Here is an 18,787-nt window from a genome sequence, read left to right as displayed (position 1 = left end):
GTTAATTAGGCTTTTAAACGGGAACACAAGATAGCTGCCAAATTGGGGTCCTTGTCATACTCGGGTTTCATTGTCACTGTAAAAAGGTAAGCAGTGACACTGCTGTGATGTCTTTTTACTTCCCAAGGGCCTGCTGTGAGGCAGTCTATTGATCTGTCAAGCTCAGCAGAGAGCGAAGTGATGCTGAAGTGTTAAAAGCTGAATACTTGCTCTCAGTTGTCAGTGTCATCCCTTACATTCACAGTGGAGGGAGTCCAGAGGCAGGGCTTTTTTTTTGTCTCTGCTAAATGTTCTTTTAAAAACAATATTTAACCTCTTTAGTTTCTACATCAAAGATCAGCTGTCTGCTTTTCATGTAGGAGAGTCACAAATTTGTTGGAGCTTCTTGGATTTCTGCTGTACAAATATTGTCCTGTGTTGAATCGCCCTCTTAAAGGGCATAAAGGGCTTGATTATGACACAGTAATATTTGGTTGTGCCAGGAATTCAGAAAAAAGAAGGGAAACGATAATATCAGCAAACCAAGACATGTTAACGATCATACCTTCAGCCATTCAAGTTCTAAAGTTTTTATTGAAACCACACGAATTTCCAAAATTTGATGACCTGTACCATTTGGAACAAAAGAATAGTACACAGAGTTAAGTAAGTTAAAGTAAGTTAAACTCGGATTTGTGAAAAGAATAAAAGAAAGACTGAGAAACTCTTGTGGTAAACCCCATAGTTTAAAGACAAACACATGATTACAGATTGTTAGTATTCTAAAAAAGTTTCAAACTCCACAGATTGATGCTAAATCTCCACCTCATGGTTGACATCCTTCGAGAAAAACAGTACTAAAGTAGCATTGATTTTCTGGAGGAACTCTGCATAATGTCCGAGTGGTATGTGCAAAAGAAGAAACCATTAAAATTTGATGTGGATACTATGCATCTTTTTAAAAATTAAAAATAAAAAACATCTGAAAATATGGCATTCATCTTATTTTAAGATATACTCATTTCTGTATTACAAGAGTTATATTTTGCTTAGTCAATGACAAGAACAGCTCATGGTGGAAAAAAAAAAGCTGCAACTGAAAGGCTTTGTTTTACCCAATCTTGTAAAGTTGCTAAATGTTGGTCTACGTAACAGTTTTGGGTTCTATAGCCAAGAGACCAAGAAAACATAAAAGAGACGAAACAGAAATAGTGGATCAGCCACTGTATTACTTAAAACACTAAGTACATACTTATCAATTGCAGGTAGCAACACTTTTTTGATAAAGCTTATAGTTAAGACTAGATCAGTTGACCCTGAACAAACCCTTAATATTGCTGCACTAGTCTCTAAGTGCTGCAAGATTTCATGTAATATACTGTGATGCACTGCGCACTTCTCCTCCACTCACCTCCTTTCACTCCCTACATGTTTACATAGCTCTGCAGAATGTTGACTGTCTGTGCTCTTTCTTTCCTTGTGTCTTTCTTCTTTTCTCTTTTCCCCACACCCCTCAGCTGGTCATGGCAGATGGTTGCCTTGCCCTGATCCAGGTCCTACTGGAGTGTTTCCTTCTGTTAAAAGGAAGTTTTTCCTTCCCATCGTAGTAAAGTGCTTGCTCATAATTTAATTGTTGGGATTTTCTCCCAAACACTGTAAAGTACGTCCATTACACTAAGGTGACTGTTGGTTTGATCTGTTGACCAGTGAGTTTCAGACCTGCTGCCGCTTATACCCTGAAGATCGCTTGTGTGATTTTCCATTTAGCTCCCATACTCTCCATCTTACTAACTTCAAACAACTAAAAAAAAATCACCTTAACTTAAATAAAACCTACACTATCGTTGCCTTACATTTCTATTTCTGTCTTGTACTGAAGTGTGCCTTTGCCACTATTTCTAGTCATTTGCCATTATTATATACTACCATCATGGATAACAGATAGTCCTTTTTGCTACCAATAGTATTGCTTTTGCATCACAGGTGGGAGAATTTCTACGTATACATCCAAAAATAAACACGTCTGTTTCCCATTAAGGCAAAGCTGCATGTGTCTTTCTATCCAGACCAGTGGGTCCACCGCCCAGATGTTTTTTCTGCCCCCCTCAGGTAGGATGAACAGACAGCAGACTTCTTTGTATTATGTGTTTGAAGCTGTTCAACCTAAATATAGCTGTACAGACAGCTGCTCTTGCTTTAATTTCAATCAGGGATCCTGAAGGAACAGGTAGAACTGAATGTTCACTTAAATTATTCTGTTGTTAAAAAAACAACAACAACCAAACAAAAAAACAAAACACTCTTGCTTTGAAGTAAAAGTGATTCCTGCTGCGTCCTTCTTGAAGGGAAAATGTTGTATTTTTTTTCATTTGTTTTGTTTTTTAACCCTTCTTTCTTGAAATTAAATCCAAACAGAACAAAGGTTCATCCATCCCTGGAATGTAGCACTTATTGTTTTCAGGCTTGTATAGATAACCGAGGAAGAAAAAAAAAGGATCTGGTCTGTTTTTAATACTCTTACAAAGTTATATAACTGTACTCTACTGCCCAGTAAACTTTAGATTATTTAACTAACGGAGACAGACAAAAATTGCAGTGTCACCATAAATCCAGAGTTTAATAGTGTGCCAGTCTTTGATCAGTTGTTTAAGTACAACTATAAATAGAATGGATTCTTCCTAATGCTGCACAAGGTCTCTGCTTAGTGTATTTTGGAAAAGAAAAATGTCCTCAAATCCACCTTATCGATATCATTTTGAGTCACGGCTCTGTGTTGAATGTATAATTTTCACAAGGTTCTTAAAAATGACGAAGAAGGCTTACTGGTCCAAAATTCACAATAATAGAAAGGAAGGAAACATGACTGCTGACACCACAGTACAATGGATTTAAAGATTGCCCAAAAAACGTGTTTGTTCTGTAGAAGTTATGGAACACAGGCCACGGCATGCTTTCTCTGAAAGATTGATGATTTATGTAGTTTTGATAACCCGAGAAAAGGTCACTTTAAATAACCACTCACAGCAAAGGCCCAGATCCACAGTCTTCTAGATTTCCCCTCCAGGCTAAAAACTTGAAAACAGCCACACAGATGGAAGTCTCATAGTCCTGAGCAACTGAGAAAATCATTCATCTACACAAAGGCGTTATACAAAAACTCAGTGTGTCTGCTGTTTATTAGACAATATAGATCATCAGAGGCCAATGCACAAAAAGACAAACCAATAACATTGGCCTTTCCCACTTACAAGATTGTTATAGCACTTTTATCTAGTTTTCTCATGTGAAACAGTGCGTGTAAAACACCCTTTTATACCGATTGTAAAATACTTGCTTTGAAATAGGTGCTATAAACATACCCAGTCTGTCTAATGACCTAACCTTACCTAAATAAAATGTGAACATACTATATACCTAAAATGTAGAACAACAACTACAGACCTCATAAATAGCCATGTGTAAACCCTTACAGGGAATTATTAATTCTATCATGAATACACGACAAACTGCAGAAACAAAAGGTGAACTCTGTTGTGTTTATACCCAGTTAATTACAACATATTACATTGATATTCCTGTTAAAACTTATGAGGCACAGTACTTGCAGAAGGCAGCACTTACTTGTGTTGCCTTTGAGTCCTGAATGAATGCTTGTTTAGCACATTTTCAGTATAAACTGGCTGCTACTTCTGTGTTGACCTGCTTGGTTTGTTTGGCCAGGGGAATTCTGGGCAAACGAGTTCAGACGGCGAGGGGTGACGTGGGGACGCAGTAACAGCTGTGTTTGCTAGGACAAGGCAGAGACATGTGTTTGGTTTCTCCTCTGTGTACCTCCCAAGAGCTCCACAATGCTGAAGTTTGGCCACTTGAATAAAATGCACATCCAAATTAGGGCAATCCACATAGTACACACAAAAATACAAAGAGAAAGACTTGCGATTGAGTAAAAAAAATGAAAAGTTGAAAGTTGAGTGAGAAGCAACACGACTGGCTGTTGGCCACTGTGATGCAGGCAATCCTTGAAATCCCCTGCTTACACAGTAAGAACCAAAACTGCCACATAGGCTCATAATTTGGGTTTTTCCACTGTGAAGAAGGACACAGAAGCACAGGTCTAATCGTCCACGTGTTCTTTGTTGAGTAATGTCTTCCATGGTGTGCATTAGTTTCCAGTAATCAGTGTATCATGTACATGTACTTATATCTTGGTTTAAGAATCTGGTAATTGACAGGTGACGTCTTGAAAGTCAGATGTGAGACATCGAGAATTAAAAATTTTATGGTTATGTACCGACTCAAGAACAGCTGTGTTCTCGGGAAGAAAGCACAGCCATGTTTTGGTTTTCTTGTCTTCATACCAGAGCACTACAGCGAGAGAGAGATAGAGAGACAGTGGGAGAGCACTAAAGTTGTGCAACAGACTTGCGCATTTGTGATGCATTTAGTAACCCCTCGCAGGCTGGGTTTTTCAAGTGCAAAGAAGCAAGTGCAACATGTGAAAAGAATTAATAAAACAATTGCAAAGTGTGTGTGTGTGTGTGTGTGTGTGTGTGTGTGTGTGTGTGTGTGTGTGTGTGTGTGTGTGTGTGACTTACTACTGGGTCATTGTGTCTCAGATAAATCAGACCTAACTGGCTTTTGCAATTTAATGTTTGTTTGTTTTTTTATTACTGTGTGTGCTGAAATGCTGGACTTTTATTCATCTTCATTTCTTAACAATCCACTAGTCCGGCAATTTTTGATGCTTCTGTCCCAAACTACAGATCCTGATTAATTTTGATGGTAAGAACAACTGGTGAAGATTTCAGGCTTTTATCCTAATATTCTGTGATATATTAATGTTCAAACATTGCTGCAAAAAGTGACAGTTTTTCAAAAAAATATATCTTGAAAAGTAGTTGATATATGAAGCTAAAATTTCACAGCACGTATTATATATGTTCAAACACTGTGCTATAAACATTGTAACAAAAATGGAGATAGCTGAGCAGGAAGTGTTCTGAAAATTGGTTGATTTGAGATGGAATTACCCTGCTAGGATCTATTAGTGAGTCATTCATGTGTTATTTATGCGTCTAGACTTTATGATGCTTTATATGATGCAATTCACATACAGGATCCAGCAACTTCACGGCTTGTTTGCCTGCATGATGTCTGTTCTCCATCTGTATGCCTGATGACTTTAATCCTCTCTCTGTCATAACTGACTTTCAAGACACCACTGCCAGTGACCAGATTAGAAGCCTTCTTAATCCAAGACATAAATTTACATGATACACTCATTTGCTGGAGCTAATGCACATTCTGAAAGACATTACAATAAGTACTAAAAGACAGATCTTCAGAAATGCGTTCGTTTATACAGTTAAAATGTTGGGTAATAATAAATTAAGGCAAATGATTAAAGTTTCTGTGAAAGTTTCTTTGCCTTCCTGTAGCAAATATCCTGCAATAACCTTTAAATCTAGTTCACCTCTGATACCTCTTTCCCTAAACAAATATGCACAGTGTAAAACTTGATTCCACGACCTGCCTCCTTTCAGTTTGAAGCCAGCCTGAGATTTACCAATGATTTTTGGACACATAACAAGGAAAATAGCAGAAAAGCAAGACTTTATAAACTGCAGCTCACTTCGTCTCAGTCTTCTCTAGCACTTTTTCTGAACTCAGAGCAACATCTGGCTCAAACCTGGAACCACGTCTCTGACCTTTTAAAAGACAGCAGGTTTTCTAGCGATATAAATAATACAAAATGAGGTCAACTCGAGATTTATCTGTTTGCACTACTTTTGTGAAAGTGTTAATATTTTAAGATTCAGTAACCTGGTAAATATTAACATTACAAATGGGGAAAGTGCACTTTTTGGTACATAATGTACCACATAAGGAAGAAAAGGACATTTTGTTTTGTGTGGAATTTCCACAAAACCAAGTGTTTTGTAAGATGTATGTTTCCATGTGGCTCTCAAGCTGGGGACCATCCAACAGCTTAAACTGTCAGAAGAGTCATCATCCGTGTCTTCTGTTCGAACACATTTTATTGTCGTGCGGTGAAATCATATTTGTTTAACGACCGCTCTGCTTAGATTGGGCGTATATTATTATTGCGTTTTCATTTTGTTTTGAATTCAGGCCAGTGTTTCGACTGACTTTCGGAACAATTTGTTTTTATATTTTTTTGAAAAGGCAGTAGCGCCCGTGCTACAAAAGGGACTTCAAAATAAAACAGAAGCAGCATTGGTAGTCTTTTACTATTCAAATTAAGTCATCTAAAAGCATACAGCGTAAAATTATTATAGTATTTTAAGCAGAAATTCATAATTAAGCACTGAGGAGGCAAAAAAGCAACCTGTTATGAAACCGTTTTTATTGTCTACTTTACATAATACACTTAGGAGAAAGGGTGGGTGGGGGTTGGACTGCGATACAACACATCTACAACTGCACAAGAGTTGCTATCTGTAAATAAAAGCTATGTGCGTTTTCCTGGAATTAAGTACAGCTGTGTGGCAATGGAAAGGAAAATGCACGAAGACGATGAGAAACACTGAATAACACAGACAAAGTGGGACAACGTAAGCAGAAAAACGTGTTTGTCATCTGTGTCTCAAATTAGCATGTGTGTGGCTAAAATGCTTGTTTTTTATTAGTTTTCCACAGTTTTAACTATTTATCTCTGGTACATTTAGTGCCAAGGGTTGATATAATAACAACACAAAGCTAAAAACCTGTTTGCAGACAGTCTAGTTAGTAAAAGTGTGCAGAAAATTAAGCACACATGTTACTCAGAAACAGAGGTGTGCTATAAATTAGAAGTACCCAAAAGGTTTGTTTCCTTTTTCAAACTAGCATCCAGCGTAATGGTTACCTAAGAGGATTTGAGATTAAACAAGTTGAAAAAGAAAACTTTTATAGCTCCCAGATGACATGACTCTTTTCTACCTTTATATTTGTCCAAGGCCATTTTGGACAATAGTTGAAATCTGGAGAAATCCTTTGGAATTCGGAGCAAAATATAGTGCAAAATATAGTGACCAGTATGCTCCAGCAGGAAGCAGCATCCTATCACAGCAAATTCAAAAGTGTTAAATTTTTTGGTGTTAATAGTCTCCTTGCAAAAGTAGAGTTAATTTTACTCTAAGCAGAGTCACATTCTTTTAATGTAACTCTGAGGTGTAAAATGATAGTAGTTAAAATCGAGTGTTAAAAATGAGTGTTTCTCTGTCAAATCTGGAGGTGTTAAAATGGAAACATTAACTCTTGACCTCTTAACTCTGAACTCCTAGAGGGGCTATGACACCAACAGAGTAAATTCACAGACTCCGCCCCCAGCACCATAGGCTCCAATCGAAGCTGAAGTGAAGCCGTTTCAGAACATTTTGCTCTACATATTTGAGTTGTTTGCCATGCTTGGTAAGTCATTTTTTTCAAAGATTGTTTCAATTGTTATTAGCTTTTACTTCTGTGGCTCTTTGGAGTTGAGACAAAGCTGTGTGAAAGGCATTAGCCATGTTGCTCGCTGATAGCATAATATTCTGTTTTAGCTAGCTGAAAGGTATTGTTTGCGGGCAAATACCACAGCCTTGAAAAAAAGCTTGCATGTGAATTTTCAGTCAAACTTTTGGTCAAATACACCTAAAACAATGTGTAGAATGTGAAATGTTGGTGTAATGGTGCTACTTGAAGCCTGAAAACGATCGCCCATAAAAAAAACAACAACGAGCAAACAGCAGTAGCAGACGTCCTGACTCGATTCTACGTTAGCATAGATCCCTCCAGAGTTTTGTGCACACGGTTTAGGTAAAAATGAAAAAGGTTGAGGTTTTACATTTAGTTCAGTATTACCTGTTGCCTGTGTCTTTGTCTTTTGGGAAAATACTTTACACAAGTAATGGCTCAAAGAGGATTCCTTTTTTTTTTTTTTTACTGTGCTGCAATTGTTTACTGGATTATTTGTGCCATTAATTAGTGTCAACTAATTTTTATTCAATCTCCACACAGGATATGCTTGTGAAGATGGAATATGGGGGAGAGCAGAAGTGCGTTGAAGTTCCACAAAGGGATGAATGAAGGACATGCATATTGTATTGAAGAAATAAGTGATGAGAATGCTGTTATTTGCATTTACCATGTCAGACCTTTTGATAAACAAAATTCTAATGAAAGTGAGAACATGTATACTGTTACATCTTTCAGAAAATGTTTTGAAATTGGGGTGCACAGTTCAGAATAAATGTTTTTCAAAAACCATTGCATCTTTTTAGTAAATGTTTATTTCCAAAAGAAATTTCTAGAAGTTCAGAACAGTAAAATTCCCGCTTTTTAGAATGAATTAGAAGATAACTCTTACGTAGTTAAACTAAAATACTCTTTGAGAGTTAATATATAAACTCTTAACACCAAGTGTTAAATTATCAACTCCAGACAGATTTGGTGTTTAACACTAAATCAGAGTTAACGTACCAACTCTCCAAAAAGAGTTAAATTAACACTCTCTGGTGTGGACCCATATAGACACTTTAATAGTGTTGAAATCAAATCCGACAGTGTTAATTTGGACATGCTGGATTTGCTGTGAGAGTGACATCCTAGATAAAAGTATTTGTTTCAATTCAATTCAGTATTACTTATACAACGCCATAAGTAGTACTGCATGGTTAAGAAAAACAATTTCACAACATTTAAACAATCACAAGGAGGTCGGCATAACAAAGTCTACCATCACAGGAAGCTTTCATTACTGTAAATACAGAGGGTTTACATGAAGGTGCAAAACACTCGAAAACAAGGCCAAATTAGACTTTGCCAGAAAACATCTAAGAGCCTGCACGGTTCTTTGGACAGATGGAAGCAATATTAACTTGTACCAGAATGATGGGAGGAGGAAAGTATGGAGAAGTACAGAACGAGCTCATGATCTGAAGTATGCCTCATGTCAAACATGCGCATGTTTGGTTGGCAGTGGAACATCATAACTAGTCTTTATGGAAGCAGCAGGATGAACTGGGAAGTGTACAGGGCTGTGCCTCTGAAAATAGGAGACTGTGTGTAAAAATGTCTGTAATTTCTAAACAGTTCATGCAGAATTTTTATAAAATCATTTGAATTAAAGCTGAAAGTCTTTAATTCAAGTGATTCAAAGTACAGAGGGAAAATTACAAAACATTCTATGTTGTCCAGTAAATTATAGTAGTGAATTGCAAGAGGCAGAGACTGGACTTCCTCCAGAGTCGGGGCATTGATGGTGGTAGAACAAAAATGAGGAGATGGCTTATAGAAGCTTGAAAACATGTAACTTAAAGAGGAGAGGCTCAAAGAACAGGAGCGGATAAATTATGGGACAATATCAGCCATACTAAAAACAGAAAGAAATGTATCTGACAGTGTTTGAAAATTAGATGAAGAACAGCAAGCATGGCCTATATTTCCACATTGTTTATAAACTCTTATCACTGTGACTACAGTCTCGTGAGGCTTCTGGTCATCATCTTTAAGGACATACCCACTTTCTTCTGGGCAGTGGTGTCCAAGTGCAACAAACATACTCTGCAGCTGGGGATTAATTATTTCAGATTTCTCAACTTTTTCAATTTTTTAATTATTGTTTTCGTGTGTTTGTATTTTTTAATTTACGCCATCACTGCCCTAAAGTTCTCGTCTACCCCCAGAATCAGGAGAACTACTTTTCCTACATGACTCACTGAATCTAGAAAGCAAAAACTGCACATAGAGGAATCATCATAACCTCAACCCTGAAATATTTTCCATATAAGAAATAGAACCAGTGGTTGTTATGCATTCAGCTTAATGTTTTTGTTTGTTTGTTAGTTATAATTAATTCACATAGACATAGACTTAGGTGAATTTTGTGTGTTGAGAAACAAAATATGCAGCATAAACCTCCCCAAAGATGCAAGTCATGAGTTCCAGCAAAGCACCTCAGCTCACACTTATCAAATCAATGAAGCTGATGTGCATTGTCAGGATTGTGTTGCATTTTCATCAACAGATTTTTCTCCTTTTAATGCTTTTCACTCACTCCAAACAGTACTGTTCCACTTTGACCAACAGTCCCAAATTACAACTCCTGGCTTTGGAATTTTTTAGTAAGTTCATTCCCAAAACCCCACTATCTCCCTACGTATGGTTGTCTCAACACCCATACGTAGTTCACTTGCAAACAGAGCAATGAACCTACTATAATAATTTGTGACCATAAAATACAGAACGGAAAAAAAAACATTTCTGGTTTGTGTTTTATACCATGATAACATAATGGAGGACTCACGTGCATGTTAAGTAAAGTCCAGATACAACTAGAGAAAACATTCCTATAGAGTGAAAACTGTTCAAACAAAATTGTGCATAATTACACAAAGCAAAGCAAATCCAACATACATTAATCAAGCTGTCTGAAGCTAATGTGTAATACTAAAGTATAAGCTAAAAATAGAAAACATACCAAAAACATTTCCTGGTGACTCCCAAACAAGAACAGGAGAATTTTACAGTCTATAACAAAATGAGATAACTCTTAAATACACTACCAACAAAAAAATAATAATTTCTTGGCAGCGCCCTACAATCATGGAAAAGGCCACCAATGAGCAACACGGCCTTTTCTGTCTGGGAACCCAACCTTTCCCAGAGCCCCATACAGTTCCACTGGGCACGAGGCAGCTTAGAAGGGATTTTCAGAGTCTAATATAATAAACTCACTACCACAAGCTGGGACCTGGACAGTGAGGCCTCAGCTGACATTTGTCTTGGCATGAATAGACACTGCCAACATTAGCGCAAACTGCCTGCTGACATCAGTTACATGGGAAACGTGGCCTCAGGGCTTTCTCTGAGATTCCGCTCTGTCCAAAGCACTATTAATGAAGCAGGACTGGCATTAGAGTTATTTACAATGTTGCACCACTGGAGGATTTACATGCATCATAAGTGACTGACTCTCGTAGTGTTAGGCCTAGTTAGAGGTAAAACTCGTGCTGTATATAGCATAGAAAACAAAGGATAGTGTAGTGTTTTGCACATTAGCCTGATTAAACAAAAGATCCAGGGTTTGAGGCCAGGATAAGACACAAATCCTTAAAAATAAATAAATAACTGCCAAATCAAATATGTGTGTAAATAGTGTCTCTGTATGTTGCTATCAACTTGTGCGGTGGAGGTCTGAGCAGTTTGTTCTCAATGTGCCATATCTGGAGTGGAAACTTGATCTGATTTTATCAAGTACATAAAGAACAAGGGTATCCATGTGCCAACACCAAGAATGTATATTAATGCAATGCACAGCACATCTGTTATTTAATCTGCTTGGAGTCCTGCTGTCAAGTGTGATGGATCCATTACATCTGCATTGTGTACTTTACTGAGCGCCCTATAAGTATGGCCTCTGCACTAGGCTGAGGTTAGTTAGAGGTAGGAGATTCATTTTTCTCTGAATCGTAAAAGGTCAAATGATTGTGGGGATACTTTTCCTTTTCCGGTGGAGTAAGAGCTACTCTAGCTCATCAAAGTCCTTTTGTCTTCCACTCGTAAAAAGAGCCTGACAAATGCAAGAGGTGCTAGAGTGGAGATTTATCACCACCTGTACGTTCCTTCACATAGCTGGGCAGCAGTGGAGTTGCATAAAATAAAATAATATTGAACTGAAAGTAACCCTAAGATCACATATTCAGCTTAAGGTAGTGATATTTAAGCGTGCGCTGCTCCTAATATGTTGCAATTACAATTTTGTGACTTAAATTCATCTGGCGGTGGAAGTTTTTCTCATACTTGCTGCACTACAGGAAGCTCATTAGATCCCTTACCAGTGATGTGCAACTGCAGTTGTGTAAATAACATATCCAGCGTATTTAGAATTTTGTTTCCATTTAATTTTCACAAAATAAATAATTGCTTTCAGCTCACCCTACACCCAGTTTCGCTTCTGTATTTACAGCGGGGGAAGTGTTTATGTGTTCTTTTATCATTGCTGCCAATGACTGGACAGACTAGGAGAACACAGAAGGCGAAGGTCAGTTTCATCCAAACTCTCGGAGCCTCTCAAAGAACACTTGAGCAAACCAGAGGTTGACCGATTCCTTCCTGCTCTTCTGTGAAACACTGGTTGTGTTCTTTTGCACACTTACTGAGGATAGAGCTGTTTAAACAGATAATAACACTGGCCTCAAGTCTTGTTTACTTCTGAGTAACTTTCCACTTGTCTCGCTGCTCCTCTCAGAAGAAAGTGCCAACGCACTCATTGAATTCATATGTTCACCAAACTGGCTGGATAACAGCAAGGGGAAGAGTTACAAAAGGAGCAGGGGTCCATTAGTAGCATGTGATTATGTGTCCACTGTGTGATGCTGGTAAACAAAACCTGACTCTGAGGCTCAAAATATCCTTTTGTGATGAAATCTATAAAACACTGTCTTTACACTGTTTTACTAACAGCAGGATTGTGTAATACTTTCACAGCATTTTATTGGACCAATATTGGAATAATGGGAATTGTTTTGAGTGGTGATGTGCAGAGAAGGTCTTTTATTAAACTTCAACATTTAGAACTACTTGGGTCCTTGTTTTCAGTATTATGTTTATGAATTTTATGATGTAAAGGATGATTTTGGGCCAAATTCTCAGTTTTCAGAAGGCTAGAATGTATTATTGCTTTTATCTTTAATTTTTGTTATGTATACTTAAAATCTTAAAATCAGCTATGATAACTGCATACATGGGGTAAAAATTAACACACCAAAATAAACAACGTATTAATAATTTATAAATGATCTGGTTTAGGGGTTGCATTTGAACTCTACAGTTACACTATTTTTTTTTTATCAGAGCTTTGAACTCTTCCTGGGAGACAGAATCACTGAGCGGCATTGTGTTTTGAAGGTTGTTATTCTGTGTGCCCAAACGTTGGTTGACCAGTCTGCTGGAGAGGAGTTTGAGCAAGACAACTTCAAGATCATCTTTTTCTTAGTCATTGCACATTTGCATATACAGGGAGTGCAGAATTATTAGGCAAGTTGTATTTTTGAGGAATAATTTTATTATTGAACAACAACCATGTTCTCAATGAACCCAAAAAACTCATTAATATCAACGCTGAATGTTTTTGGAAGTAGTTTTTAGTTTGTTTTTAGTTTTAACTATTTTAGGGGGATATCTGTGTGTGCAGGTGACTATTACTGTGCATAATTATTAGGCAACTTAACAAAAAACAAATATATACCCATTTCAATTATTTATTTTTACCAGTGAAACCAATATAACATCTCCACATTCACAAATATACATTTCTGACATTCAAAAACAAAACAAAAACAAATCAGCGACCAATATAGCCACCTTTCTTTGCAAGGACACTCAAAAGCCTGCCATCCATGGATTCTGTCAGTGTTTTGATCTGTTCACCATCAACATTGCGTGCAGCAGCAACCACAGCCTCCCAGACACTGTTCAGAGAGGTGTACTGTTTTCCCTCCTTGTAAATCTCACATTTGATGATGGACCACAGGTTCTCAATGCGGTTCAGATCAGGTGAACAAGGTGGCCATGTCATTAGTTTTTCTTCTTTTATACCCTTTCTTGCCAGCCACGCTGTGGAGTACTTGGACGCGTGTGATGGAGCATTGTCCTGCATGAAAATCATGTTTTTCTTGAAGGATGCAGACTTCTTCCTGTACCACTGCTTGAAGAAGGTGTCTTCCAGGAACTGGCAGTAGGACTGGGAGTTGAGCTTGACTCCATCCTCAACCCGAAAAGGCCCCACAAGCTCATCTTTGATGATACCAGCCCAAACCAGTACTCCACCTCCACCTTGCTGGCGTCTGAGTCGGACTGGAGCTCTCTGCCCTTTACCAATCCAGCCACGGGCCCATCAAGACTCACTCTCATTTCATCAGTCCATAAAACCTTAGAAAAACCAGTCTTCAGATATTTCTTGGCCCAGTCTTGACGTTTCAGCTTGTGTGTCTTGTTCAGTGGTGGTCGTCTTTCAGCCTTTCTTACCTTGGCCATGTCTCTGAGTATTGCACACCTTGTGCTTTTGGGCACTCCAGTGATGTTGCAGCTCTGAAATATGGCCAAACTGGTGGCAAGTGGCATCTTGGCAGCTGCACGCTTGACTTTTCTCAGTTCATGGGCAGTTATTTTGCGCCTTGGTTTTTCCACACGCTTCTTGCGACCCTGTTGACTATTTTGAATGAAACGCTTGATTGTTCGATGATCACGCTTCAGAAGCTTTGCAATTTTGAGACTGCTGCATCCCTCTGCAAGATATCTCACTATTTTTGACTTTTCTGAGCCTGTCAAGTCCTTCTTTTGACCCATTTTGCCAAAGGAAAGGACGTTGCCTAATAATTATGCACACCTGATATAGGGTGTTGATGTCATTAGACCACACTACCTTCTCATTACAGAGATGCACATCACCTAATATGCTTAATTGGTAGTAGGCTTTCGAGCCTATACAGCTTGGAGTAAGACAACATGCATGAAGAGGATGATGTGGACAAAATACTCATTTGCCTAATAATTCTGCACTCCCTGTATCAATACTTTGAGATGGACTAAAGTGTTCTTTCAAAACAGCACTGATTATGGTCTACACCACAAAACCTATACTGCTGAATGAGGCATAAGCATGTGCGCACAACATTGTTTGATCAGTGGGCTCTAAATCTTCGGCGCACTCTTCCAAGAGTAAAAGTGCGTCACGAGTGAGAAAGAAAAACTGTCTATGTGTCTGTCAACACAGACATCACTGAGGTCCTGTCATTTCAGCCCAATACATGGGGCTTATAGAGCTACCCATGGCGTGAAGCTTTAACTGTTCCAGTCCACATTGGTTGACTACACACCATCACCACAGACTTATCATCATCTCGCTGACAAACAGCCTTTGTTCTCGGGCCTGGGTTTGCCTCCTTCTGGACTAGAATTCAAACTGGTTCCCTGGGGAACCCAGCCAGGGATTCACTACGCTGGCTCTCATGCCGAGAAAAAACAAAGAGAGCCCAACCAAAAAAAACAGCAAGGGGGATACATTACTTAGCAGCGCGTCATCACATGAATTTCCGTGTGTGGTTTGGCTGCATCTGTGCTGGATGTCACTTAAACATCAGACTATTCGTCCTATCTGACAGAGTAAATGGAGCAACGCCTTCAGACTGCTTCAGACAGACAACTCGATCCGCATGCATCATGCCCATATATCACACATCGCTCATCTCACGTAATACCAAACACTCCCTTTTTTCAGCCATCAGTTTCAGCTCCAAACTTCTCATGACTCCATCAGATATGTCAGTGTTGCTTCAACACCTCCATAACCACAGGTTAACGAGCAACTGTTTACTTATCACTCTGCAGTTTTTGTATCTATGTCTGCAGAGAGCAATAAGCTCAAAGCCCAAGCACCAAGCTTTAACTTTATTCTTCAGCTGTAGTGAATCCCTGCTTGTCTAACTCAAATGGTTTTCTTACCATAACCATAACAGAGAGTCCACGTCTGAGCAGATTCTCTGCTATCACTAACCAAAATTCAAGCTGTGGCTTTTGAGATTGGTACCGAGTGAGTTTCCAGAGGAATTTCAGTTCATCATGTGAAGAAGATTAATGTCTGCATAAATATCTCAGCAATCCAAGCAGAAATTGTCAAGATAATTAACTGACGACCGCAACTGTCCACCTGTTTTTAGAGGAAAGGACAGATGATAGCTAAAACTATTACTATTCATCATCTGGTAACCGTGACTGTTACCAGATGAGGAATATTAATGAATGAATAGGCTTTATGAAAATTTGGACCAATCATTGATGAGGTAAAAGGATGAAAGTCTCTCCAACATGAAAAAAAAACCAAACCTTGGTGTCAAACTAGTGGAGCAGCTAGCGTTGCCATTCATCAGGATCTCCAGACAGCCAGAACAAAGTGGACCTTCATGGGTCCTTATAGATGTCGTTTTGTTGGCTGTGGGAGGCGCAGGTGCCGGTGTGAGGCTGGATGCAGAGGATAGCTGCTGTAGCACAGTGTGTATGGATGATGCTTACAAATTATTACGAAAGGGAAGTAAGACAGCAGGTACGATGGTTGGTAGACAGCAAAATGAGTTGGAGGCCGCCAAATAAACGACACAAAAAGGGGAAAAATTATGTATCTGCTATTGCAGAATAGTGATAATCAGTAGTTAGGAATCTAATCCTTTGTTGTACTGGAACCTTAAAATGTAGATAAGTAATAAATTAATCATGTAAGCAAACATTAGATTCTGCCGGGGCCGAAACAAAGTCCACATACTCCCTTTAAATAGATTTGGTAAAGCCCTCTTCCTCCATTTGTTTCTACAAATCTCAGAGCAATCTTGTGATTAATAAGCATAAACTCAGCTTTGTCTCTTTTGGCACTTGTTTTGACCAGAAACCTAACATCACAATCACATAATTTGAGTTGTACAACAAATTTTTCTCCAACGATCAAAATACTGCTGGGAGGTCCTTTGCGGTATATACAGACTATACTTGGAATAAGCTCTCGTCTTTCCTTCCAAAACCCCAATAATAAAATTGTCAATATTCGGTTAGCATGGCCACACACAAAGTTGTTACACTGTAATCATCTAAAATTGCAAATGAAAGCACAAAGCAGTTCTCTCTGTGTTTCAGACTTCAGCAGCACCTACTGTATGAGTGCTACATGTCAGACAGCATTTCATGCAAAGCTGAGTCAAAGCTTTGTCAAAAACACAAAAGTCAGCTTACTGTATGATTTAAAAATCATCAGAATTAATAAACAATCATGAATGTCTGTCGTTGTGACAGCGCATCCATGACATTTAAACAGTAACAATCCCAAAAGCACAAATGCTGCTGCTTCAGAAAAAGGGAAAAAGGATTATCTGTGTCAGCAGAATTCATTTTATAGGCATCGATAAACGTAGCAGTCTCAATCAAAAATGGTAAATGGCCTGTATTTATATAGCGCTTTACTAGTCCCTAAGGACCCCAAAGCGCTTTACATATCCAGTCATCCACCCATTCACACACACATTCACACACAGGTGATGGCAAGCTACATTGTAGCCACAGCCACCCTGGGGCGCACTGACAGAGGCGAGGCTGCCGGACACTGGCGCCACCGGGCCCTCTGACCACCACCAGTAGGCAACAGGTGAAGTGTCTTGCCCAAGGACACAACGACCGAGACTGTCCAAGCCGGGGCTCGAACCAGCAACCTTCCGATTACAAGGCGAACTCCCAACTCTTGAGCCACGAAAATGTTTACAGTGTCAGTAAATTGATAAATCAGTGTAAAGTTCTGCATAGGTTACATGTCTCTAATGTAAAACTTGAAACACTGTTTTACACGAGTGAGGCAGATGCTCACTGTCGCCGGCTATTTTGGCCCTCTTTTTTCAAAACACTCTTAAAAGCTTTTTAAAAACTCTTGGATTTATAGTCCTTGACCTCTTTTTTTAAGTGTCTGAAGAATTTAGATGTTTCACCAGTTGGGAAAATAATATTATTGCTGCTGTGTCACATGTAGCCCAAAGACGTAGCTTATTTCTAAAGAGATAGTCGAAACTCTGTTTTTTTTTTGTTTGTTTTCTTTCTTTCAGTGGTCCACTCTATTTACTCTCTACACTTTCTGTGTAGAGTTTGCATGTTCTCCCCATGTCTGCGTGACTTCTCTCTGGGAACTCTGGCTTCCTTCCACAGTCCAAAGACATGCAGTTAGTGGGTTAGGTTAACTGGTGACTTTAAATTGCCCCTAGCTGTGAAAGGTGGTCTGTCTCTTTGTCTTGACCCTGTGACAGATTGGCGACCTATCCAGGGTGTACCCCACTTCTTGTCTTATGGAAGACTCAAGATTTAAACTGGAGCTTAAAATGATGATACTGATGCTGATAAAGTTTACTAGAGTCGGTTAGTTACAAAATCGCAACACAAGAGAAGATGCCAGTAGAGGCAGAAAGTAATGTGCACTGTTTGTACATCTGTACGAGGAAAATAGAGTGTATTTGTGAGTTTTAACCCTTCAGGGGTCTTAATGTCTGCGGCAACAAACAAATGAGATTCTTCTGCTTTTACCCTAGGAATCCTTTGTGATGCAACAAAACAGCCTGTTTGCAAAGTACTTCTTGAGCACAAGAAAACATAAAGTTGGTCTGAAACCAGGAATCTTTTTTCCTTAGCAGACAGGGGATTTACTGGGTGAGTACAAATCTTTATCTCCATTGACAATGGGAGTAAAACAGTCATCACACAAGCCAGTTGCAGCTGTTTATCAGTAGGATAGTCAGGGTCCTGTCCAACGAGGGCTTAACTGAAACTGAACATCTGCCTCTCATATAACCCCTGGGCTTATGAGGAGTTATTATTGCTTACAAGATTGTTTTTTCCCTCTTTCTCCATTCAGCCACCTTTACCCCAATCATAAATAACACATGACCTTTGGCCTTGATTTTTTAATTGGAATTACAGGATGATGAATTTAAAGAAACTGATGGACATTATGGACAATGCCAGGCATCCTCTGCACACGGCCATTAACAACCAGAAGAGTCTGTTCAGTGACAGGTTGCTTCTCCCAAAGACAAGAACTAACAGACTTAAAAACTCCTTTGTCCCACACGCCATCAGACTGTTTAACTCCTCTCTGGAGGGGAGAGGGAGGGGAAACAGGAGGACAAAGGAGGGAACAACTAAGCTGTAGTGCCTCTTCACCTCACTGTGCAATACCTTTTGTGCAATACTTTTGTAAATAGTCAACGGTGCAATAGACTCAATACTTGAAATGTGCAATTCA

At 38.9% G+C, this 18,787-nt stretch overlaps 1 long non-coding RNA gene across 1 annotated transcript; it reads left to right on the top strand.

Annotated features, from left to right (window-relative positions):
- Window positions 1–6,866: 6,866 nt before the first annotated feature.
- Window positions 6,867–8,229, top strand: LOC309711207. Its single transcript, XR_014277907.1, has 2 exons — window positions 6,867–7,392; window positions 7,981–8,229. It is a non-coding gene; the product is annotated as an uncharacterized lncRNA (long non-coding RNA).
- Window positions 8,230–18,787: the final 10,558 nt, after the last annotated feature.

The sequence above is a fragment of the Aulonocara stuartgranti genome (assembly GCF_965226115.1).
Source record: "Aulonocara stuartgranti genome assembly, chromosome: 1".
In the NCBI taxonomy this organism is placed as follows: Eukaryota; Metazoa; Chordata; class Actinopteri; order Cichliformes; family Cichlidae; genus Aulonocara; species Aulonocara stuartgranti.
Note: the sequence above shows the minus strand (reverse complement) of the source record. Positions and strands in the feature narration are given on the sequence as shown.